Source organism: Contarinia nasturtii, unplaced genomic scaffold (genome assembly GCF_009176525.2).
Source record: "Contarinia nasturtii isolate CC-2019 unplaced genomic scaffold, AAFC_CNas_1.1 Cnas_scaffold_533, whole genome shotgun sequence".
Taxonomy (NCBI): Eukaryota; Metazoa; Arthropoda; class Insecta; order Diptera; family Cecidomyiidae; genus Contarinia; species Contarinia nasturtii.
In genome coordinates, this window is record NW_022197885.1 from 3,375,225 (window position 1) to 3,382,936 (window position 7,712).

Sequence of the window (7,712 nt, forward strand, 5' to 3'; positions counted from 1 at the left end):
AAGAACTGTCTACACCACACACACATCGGATATAAGTCATTCATATTTGAAAGTATGCTATCGAATTTGCTGAATCTGTCGAAATATAAAAAAAAACCATTGCGCACCCATCCACTCAACTACGTGAGTTAAGTTCATGGGTTATGGAAAAAAAGAGCAAAAAAAAATTTGAGCCTTTTTATCGAAACCAAATCGTTTCACAAAACGGCAACCACATAACTTACATGCGCATCGTCATTCTCATCAACGGTACACTCGGTACACTATTATTAAGGATCATAATGTTGGTGTTAACATACATTGTGTGCCACTCATCTCAACACACACACATACAAAGCATTTCCTTTTTCCCAATGCTCAAGAAAGCACAAGTTTTTACCGTTGCTCAAACTCACATCGCACTCTCTTTTATTCTTTGGCATGGCACACAATAAGTGAATTGTTTTGGTGCTGCAAAATATATTCAATACCCATTCATGTGCGTACACTTGAGTGTGTGTGTGTGTGTGTTTTTGTTTAGATTTCACATAATATCCGACATAAATCCGGTGCAAAAGTATCAATTCACTTCGTCCATTTGATAATCAAATCGATGCAAAAATTCCCCAAAGCTAAACTCAATCCTCAAAAGAACCATTTTTTACGTGTGGAATTTTACTTCCTTCAACAAAAAAAAACATTGCTGCATTATAAAAACCATTTATTCCATATTCCATGTAAAAAGCACTCGGCCATTCGATTCAATCGATTTTGAATCTCAGTAAATTTTCAGTTGCTATCTGATATTTCTATTTCGGTGTTTGTAGGCAATACACTTTTTATGTGCTGACTCAAAATAAAAATAAAAACAAAAACATCAAAAGGAACATAAAACTGAGATTTAGAGTTAGATTTGATGGTCACCTATCATTACTTCAGAAATCGCGAAAAAACGAAATAGAAACGCTATTATTTTTCATACAATGTTGCTAGCTAGCTATTTATATCAGGCTGTGTGTTTGGTATGATTTCAGCAGGCACTGATATTTCTAGCGGAATAGCTATTCTGTGCCTACATGCTAGATATGTGTGCATAACAATAATGAATTTCATTTGCACTGCTTTCAGCACAACGTTATTCCTTGCAAAATACTATGCGTCACATATCTTGCATATAGACAGAAGCATAGCTATCCCGTTAGAAATATCAGTGCCTGCTGAAATCATACCGAACATACAGCCTGATTTATATCAGCTATTGCTATTTAACGCATCTCTTGACTCGGACGCTGTGTATGTTGGACATAACATTTTAAATCATTTCAAAACAATGACACCAATGTTATGTCGATTATACACATCGTCAAAGCGGGGAGATGCATTAAATAGCAGCTATTTTTATATCGCTATAGCAATAGCTAATATAAAAAGCTACATTAGATCATTAGAAATGATCTTTGCTCATCAAATTTATTGTTCCTAAAAGTATAAATCAAAAATAAGAAAGAAAGGTAAAAAAATAGTTAAAAATAGAATAGCATAACTATCACACAGGAAAAAAATGTGGTACATTTTTGATAGTACGTGGTTATCGTATAGTTTAATACAGAATGAGCTGAACACTTACCACATATATTATCAAAAATCTACCACATTTATTTTTTCTTTAGCGAATTATGAAGTTCAAACATATGTATTTGCTCCATAAGTGAAAGTCTGTTTACAAACAGACAACTCACACTTATTTACTGAAAACAAATTAAAAAATTCTCATTTGAATGAACCAAAATGCGCTATACGTGTGCTAATTCCATACAGATGTTCAATCAATATTATATGAAGCGTACGTAATTTTTTTGATTTCTATTTTTCTTTCAAAAGCGTTTATAATTTGCACAGTTTGAAAATGTTTACGAATGACAACCATATATATTTGCACCAATTTTAAACGAAGTGAAGATCTTGTTTCAAACAGTTAAGAACAGTGAGACGATTCAAATCGAACTGCTTCAAGTCAAATACTTAATTCAATTAAATTCTTTTCCACGAAATGCAATTAAAATGTTGTATACCTCGTCGAAGTTGTTTTTTCAAGCAAATTCTATTTTTTGGAATTATAAGTCTTGTATTCTTCGGGTATTGGTATCATAATGTAATTCGTGTTAAACTTACATCATTTACAAATAGCACTAATTGGTTTGAAAGTACGTCGCCCAAAACTATTCACAATGATTCATTAAAAATGAGTGCGCCCGAGTATCCATCAAAAACAGCAGTTAACAAAGGAGTTAAGCATTTAGATTATGAATCACAACAAAATGCGATTGATAAAGTAGAACACACAGAATTCGAATATAAAATACGTGAGGTGCTGAGCTCGACACCAAACTCTTTAGAAAATAAAGAGAAATATCATTTAAATCAAATGGATTCAGTAGTTGAAGAGACTCCATTTGCTGAAGAGAATGCAGTAATTGAAAGTACAATACTTGAAGAGAATCCAATAGTTGAAGATAGTATACCGATCGACGAGTCAAATGAAAATTCTAAAGGATATTAAACGTGAAGCGTTTCAGATATCAACAATTTATTTCACGATTGACTGATGGCAGCAAGTAATTTAATATGTTTAAATAATTTTAAAATATTTTATTCTCGAACATGAACTTCTTTTAATTTTTTTAAGGGTTGCATACACATCAATATATTTATCATGGTAATTGGATTTTATTGAACGACAAACATGTAAATCAAATGGGAAAAAATGTCAGATTTATCGTGAAGACGGTCCAAAATAATGTATGAAATCGCTACTGTATTCCACCAATCTTACAATTTATAAATAAACCTTTTTCAAACAACATGAACCGAAATGACAGTTATTATATTATAGGCTGACAACCTGAGATAATGTGAAACATGTTCTATTTGCATACTTCACCAACGTCACCAACTGTTCAAATATTTAATGTTGATATCAACTTAGATTCAGTCGTATTTCAGTCGTATTTCAATCATATACATCACGCCATCGTTTTTTTTTTAAATCCAAACCGATTTAAGTTTGCTTACGGTCAACATAGCGATGAATTAAAAAAAAGTCATAAAACTCATGTGTGTACGTGTGAATTGGAAAAGTTCACATCAAAAGATCTATCATTTAGATGTCGACACAAATACATCAATATTCCAAAAATTCTGGTATGTATTCTGCAGTGCAAGAATCAAAGAATCGATGTAGGCCAAAAAATTGCATTATTCCGAATCTGTTCTTCACTATCACGTCATATTTGACATCATAAATATAATTCGTAATTTATGTGGTGCATGTCCGAGTGTGTGATGGTCGTTCGTTACCACACTGAATGACCTTGATTGGTTGATGAAAAATGCAATTTTACGATGGTTCAACTGTCGATTTAATCCTGTTGTAATTTGCATTCGTAAGCGATGCATGTCCTCAATTCCATCCATCTTTTTCTCGACAACCTTTTTTGTGTTGCCGCTTGGTTTTGAAATGCAGAAAAGTAATGTGGAAAAATGAGACATTGCAAAAAGCCATATAGAATGTCGAGCCACATTTCCATTCGAAGTATTTTTTTTTTTTCATTTCATTCACGTTGTTATTGTTGTTGTTCTTCACCTCTTTCGCTTTCTTTACGGATATCGCATTTCGTTTACACTGAGCACATAATAACGAGCGCCTTGATTCACATGCTGATGATATAAACATTACAGCACAGTAATTGCTTGATATATGTATGTATGCGGTGTGTGGTGCTAGCGAATGCATGTGGCATTTAGTGATGGAAGCCAGAACTTGTCTTTATGCTTTTATAATCGATCCAATACAAAATTGGTTTAATTAAATGGAAAATGTAATCGCGCAGAAAACAGCAAGATTAAAGAATTAAATTTTGTAAAATCCGTTTATATCCGTGCGCGTTAGTTCTACCGCATAAAATGGCACTAGTTGTAGTTTCTTAGTTGGTTGCATTTGATATTGGTGTTGCTTCGGTGTCACACACTTGTAACGGCATTGTTTTTTCTATATGCAATGTGTGTGTGTATGCGGGAGAACGAATCGCTTACGTTGTCATTTCATTTCATTTTGAACGTAAAACAATTTTTATGTCTTTTGAGTCAATGTTTCCTTTAATCATTACCTATTTCCGATGTTGCTTTCGATTTGACGACGATGCAATATAAAACAAGGAATACGGTGCACTGATTGTATTTATACGACTTTTTTGTGTCTCTTTCTTTCCAATAAAAGAACAAGTGAAAAACAAATCCACCGCAATTGCTAACACCGTTCATCCGTTCAAGCATTCTGCATTCAGATACACAGAAGAAGAAGAAGAAAGTTAAGCGTGTATTGTCTTTGACAACGTAATCTCATTTTAGTTTGTGGTGTAAGCATTCAGGTTTCCAAAATCCTGTGCACCTAACAATCGAAAACGTTTGCTTTCGCTTCTCGAACGTACGTACACATCGTTTTGTTGCAGGTTTATATACACAAAAATTGGATTGAAATTTTCTCTTGTTTTTCAATGAAATATTCTCTCAGTTTACAATCGCACATTTGCCTCATGTTCATTTCGAGATATTTATGTCTCGCTTATTTCCCATCATTCGATAAGCATGCACATCGCAAACACGTTTTACATTGAATAAAAATAATAGAAAATGGAAATTGTGTATTTGTGTATCGGTTCAAATTTGATTTAGTTGGTTATTGTTGTCCTGTTTTTGCTCTCAACCCAATCGATTCTTTTTTCATTGTCTGTTTTTTTTTCACTTCTTCGCAATGTATGTATGCACATCGTTGAGTTCCGAGATGAACATTTTACTCAAGACCAATGCGGATTTGTATGCATGTTTTGTAGCAATTTAAAGTATATGCACTAGAAAAAACGACCGAAATCCAATTTTTTCACTCTGCAGATATGTATGTCTCGATTTGTTGAACGAATTTGGCTGGTACACTACCATAGACTATATAGCGTCTACCATAGAAAGGGTAATTTTATTCAAACATAGAAAATATTTAAAATGCACGAATCTTTGGCACCAATGCCACACCATCGCTTTTTTGACACCAATAAAAATGAATGGAAATGGTTTATTTACGCTTGTGTTCCGAGTATTTAGTAATAAATCACTAGACTCACTCAAGTGAACGCATCAATAACCTTGAATTTACTAATGTATAACAATTTACACTCCATCGGGTGATTACTCAATTCATGCGGTTATCGCATATTTAATACTCTCATAGGAAGAAACCCTCACGCTCAAAAAAATGTAAGAAACATCGAATCTACGTCGAAAAAAAACTTGAATGGTTTTTTTAAACATGTGCGACGAAGTTTCAATGTGTTTTACACAAAAGCGATAGATATCTATACCTATTCGTTTTTGCCTCTTCCCCATTGAGAACAAGTCAAATGAAGTGTATTTTACGTTGGGGTACGATATCTGATTTTTTTTTTAATTTCTGAATAATGCAATGCAACAAAGAAAAAAAAAACAAAAAAGTCTTTGACTTAGCTAGCTAAAAATCGTTATTTGTAAGCGGAAATGCACAATGAAATAGGAAATAATGAATATCTTATAGTTTTTAAAAGCTGTGTTTGAAAATTATTTTGTATTAGTAGCAGCACACCTCTCCTCAAGTAGAGTGTAAAAAAGTTTCCTTTTGACATTTGACTCTGTGTTATTTAAATGTGAATGGTAGCGCCACACATTCTTCTTTCATGTAAATTCTACAACAATATAATAGATCATTTGTTGTGTAGCGATTCCAATCGTCGCCGATTTTTTCAACTTTCATCGAATTTTAAGGCCATTTTTTACGTAGGTCTTTGAAACGATCTTTTAATATTTACCGGAAATTCTAAGAATAATGGTAACTGACTTTTCGTCGATCACAAGAGAGAATATAGATTCAGTGCGTTTAATAATTGATTGCTCCAATCTCGGAATCCAATTTTACATAGTTTGAATCTAACTGATAGGAATACAGCATGACTATACACAGTGCACACGCATGCATGTGAACTAGTTCTCATTCATTTCAATTTTCGGTTCTTTTCAAATAATTGACAGTGGATGCATTCGATGTGATGTTGGTATGTAGTTTTCCTACTTGTCAAAATAGTGGTACGCGGGGGCTCTTCAATATTACCGAATCGGTTTGTTTATATGTCAGCGATGCGGAATACTACCAATTGATTTTCGTTTTTCCTACATCTCGTATTCTCGCTATTTCTCTCAGCCATCATTTGATTGGAAATGAACAAAGTGGCATGTGAATGAAAATCAATGTAACCAGTTTAGATTTTAATTGGATTTGTAACATTTAATCACACTCCATTCAATCAAACAACTATTCCTGCATGAATCCACAGTTACAAAAACGTTTCATCTTCCCCCACAGTAATCAAACATCTGTTGATGGTCGTTCTAACGAAATTGAGAAATTGGATTTTTTTTTTTTTAAATGATGGTTCATGAATTGATATTTCAAATTGGCTACCATGGCAATTCCATTTGTATAACCCAATTTATCATTACCTATAAATACGGTCTAATAATAAATTTAACCACCACGTTATGTTTTGGAAGCGCGCATTTCATGTGAGAATAATTTAGATGATCTTCTTGACAACAGCAAATGTATTGAGATGTCGTTCGAGATGATTCATGCCAAATGATGGTCAATAAACAGCGACACTAAGCTGCCATAATGGTAATCCTTAGTCTGGTTCTGTCTCTCTTCGTGCAACAAAGCAGCTTTGCCGATAATGCACAAACTCGTTTAAAATTACATAGACAATTTATCAATGAGCTGACAATAAAACAATAAAAACGATTATTTTGGCAAATCAATTGAGTTAATTTTGTTGTGCATGGAACAGATACGACTTTTTTCTTATTGTTTCTCACTCGCGCTCTCATTTATTTCAATTCAAGCACCAATATTTCAATCTATCCGCATTTTGGTTGTATCAAAATGATACTATCGTGCGCTCCACATTTGTGATTGGGATGTGCTGCATTGACACTTGCTTCGCTATGCTATGGAACACACTACTGTACATTTTATTGATTGATCGAATAAAAAAACACGCTTGAGAGTGAAACGAAAAATGTATAACGGACGCGAAAAAATTATTCAGTGAAAAAAAAAACCAATCGGTCATTATCTCGTTATTTCAGGACTACATAAAATTCGTCATAGTAATTTCACAAATGAACTAACTATTCGATTATTTCAGCCCAAATCCAAAACGGTTACATTTTTTCCAATTCTTTTTTTTCGTATTTTTGAACTGGAGAAAGGTGGTTTTATGGAGAAAATGGAATGGAAGTGCGCAAGCTTGAGTTTCAAAGCCGATGCCGCCACCAAAAGATTCCCACTTTCCAAATGAAACAACACTGTTGCTCCAAGTAGCTTATGTAATATGAAATGTCGTAGCAAAAAGCTCCCTTTTTCATTTGTGATATAGCTAAAGATACCTACAGCTAATTTATTTGACTACACCGGAGGGACAACATTACATGTTCAACTATATGAGAACGGGTTGTTAATAAACTGTGACCATCATTTTTTTCTTCATAAATTGAATTTTTCAATAATACACCATCATTTCATTCCTTTTCTCTCGTCAATTTTTGAATTTACTTATATTATGCTTCAGCCCATAAAGGACCTTTTTTTCACCGGA

General features: G+C 33.4%; 1 long non-coding RNA gene across 1 annotated transcript; it reads left to right on the forward strand.

The window, feature by feature from the left end:
* Positions 1-1,930: 1,930 nt before the first annotated feature.
* Positions 1,931-2,846, forward strand: LOC116339771. The gene is made up of 2 exons (XR_004201020.1): positions 1,931-2,594; positions 2,666-2,846. It is a non-coding gene; the product is annotated as an uncharacterized LOC116339771 (long non-coding RNA).
* Positions 2,847-7,712: the final 4,866 nt, after the last annotated feature.